Source organism: Bactrocera latifrons, unplaced genomic scaffold (assembly GCF_001853355.1).
Source record: "Bactrocera latifrons isolate USDA-ARS-PBARC rearing strain unplaced genomic scaffold, ASM185335v1 scaffold_487, whole genome shotgun sequence".
Classification (NCBI taxonomy): Eukaryota; Metazoa; Arthropoda; class Insecta; order Diptera; family Tephritidae; genus Bactrocera; species Bactrocera latifrons.
In genome coordinates, this window is record NW_017537142.1 from 66,940 (window position 1) to 69,356 (window position 2,417).

The following is a 2,417-nucleotide window of genomic DNA, read 5'->3' on the forward strand; positions in this document are numbered from 1 at the left end:
ACGGTTTGTTTCGCACAAATTGCTTGAAGATCAAAAATTACTCAGAATGCAACATTCGAAAAACATCATTAAATGGATCAAAAAGTACAGTAACTACCTTTACAATATTGTGAATGGTGACAAAACGTGGGGTTTCCAATATTATCTCTAAACGAGACGCCAGAGTGCTGAATGGAAGGCAATAGCGCATGGAGAGGTCAAAAGTGAATAAAATGCTGATTTGTTTTTATGATTCCAAGGTTATTGTCCATAAAGAATTTGTTTCCCCATACCTTAGAGTTTTGAATCGTTTGGTGCGCCGTACTTGACGTGTTCGGCTCGAATATCGCGAAAATTAAAATTTGCGTTTGTTGCGCGACGCAATTATGTTGCCAACACCTTCCCAATTAAGAACCGGACATTCCAGGTGCATGCCCTTGAATCATAATCCTTAACCCTTTACACGCGACGTCACCGAAAGAGGGGCTTTTATTTGAAGCTGTTTTCTACTATGCATTGGTACGTTTTTTACGGGGCGGGCCCGAAACCCAACGCGCAATCCTGGGGAGGGATGGTTCGCCTGGTGTTTTCTGGGCTATCCTCTGGGTAGGTTCAAGACCGAAAGTCGTGACCTGCTGGAGCCATATTAAAAATAATCGTTTCTGGGCACTCCCAATTGAATGGTACACAGAAAACTTTCCTCTCTTGCTCGAATCTCTATTATTTCATACTCTTGCAACTTTTAAGGAATTAAACCGGTAAATGAAGCTTGTTAGTTATATAGTTGAACAACTTTGACTCAATTTGAGCAATTTTTATACTCCTGCATTTAGTTCCCAGCTGGATAATGGTTCACCGCTTACATTTTTTGAAGAATGCTTAAAAGTAAGCTATTCGGCTAAATTCTACTGCGTACATATTTACAATGAAGTAAGCACATGAAAAACGTAACAATACAATATGTAAACAACAAATACAAGTTGATGAAATAAAAWTTATAAGTAAATATTTCCATTCTTTCGTCAAATCGTCAAGCTTTTGAAGAATGATTTGCAGAAAGTTGGTTGTGTTTAGGTGAGCTGATATTTTAATTGAAAATGTTGTTTAATTTTGTGTTTCAATTTTGAATAAAGAAATAGAAGTATATTCTCGAAAAGGCATATGAGAAGACTAATTTAAAAATTAATCACTTTAATGCGTTAGTATTTGGCAAGTTTTTCGTGCTTTTATCATTTTTGGAAATTTATAATTTCATACAGTTTCAAATTTTTTTGTAGAATATGTAATAGTACAAGGCTTCACCAAATCGGAGTATGCTCACCAAATTCAAAAAAGCATGAGACTCGCCAAAGCCCGATTCTTTAAATATTGTAGCTTGAAAGAAAACCTTTCCTTATTATGCATTAATACGTATTTTCATAACGAAATATATACATTGTAACGAAGCTTTTTGCTGTCCCTGCTTCTTACAAGAATAAGTCCAGGGTTSGTTACAATAAATTTGTAAACATTGGGGCTCTTCTGCGAATCATACTTTATTTTATTTAACTTATATATTTTAATTATAGTTACAAAATTGTTGTAATTGCGTTGTACTGTCGTCGCCCGAGGAAAATGCTGTCAGGGTAACGGTTCCGTGTGGTCCGGCAGTGACGTGGTTTTACCACTGCGTATGCATCCTTATTGTTGTTTCGTCTACTTGTCTGATTTCCCCATCTTCATGGTTTTTTTTATCCCGTTGTATTGTTTGCGTGACGTGTTTTTACCGCATTCTTGTTGTCATTTCATCTTCTTGTCTTTCTAGAAGTGACGTGGTTTTCCCGCTGTGTTGTGAACATAGGGTGGGCCTTTATGGGTTGTGTGGACTAAATTCTGCATAGATATTTAGTTCTCTCGTAGAATTCTTCGTTCCTATGGTAAGCAAAAGAGATGGTCTGTTACTTTTCGTAGCACATCGCCGGGGAAGTTGATCGGTCGGAGTAAGCGATACAAACATGCTGCATCGCTTACCTTGCTCGCTTACCAATGTCTACCATATCCCGCTGGGTTGCTACAGATTATTATAATTTTGTTCACCTAACKGTTGTTCGTATCACCTAACATTGAAAGTTGAAATTTGTCCGTTTCATCTCCTTCAAAGTAATCCCCTCCCGCCGCAATACACTTATGCCAAAACATTTTCCAGTCATCAAAGCACTTGGAAAAATCCTCCGCCGTGGCGACCACCAGAGCCTTCTTCGATTTGGCTTTTATATCCTCATTTGAATGAAAATATATTCATTTGAGTTCTCTGAATAGCCAGAAGTTACACGGCGAATGCGGTGATTCCGGCACGATATTAGTTGAAAATGTGGCGAAATGATCACGAAGAACCAATACAGTATGAGATGGYGCATTATCGCACTTCTTTGTTCCATAAATTCAGACATAGTAAAAAT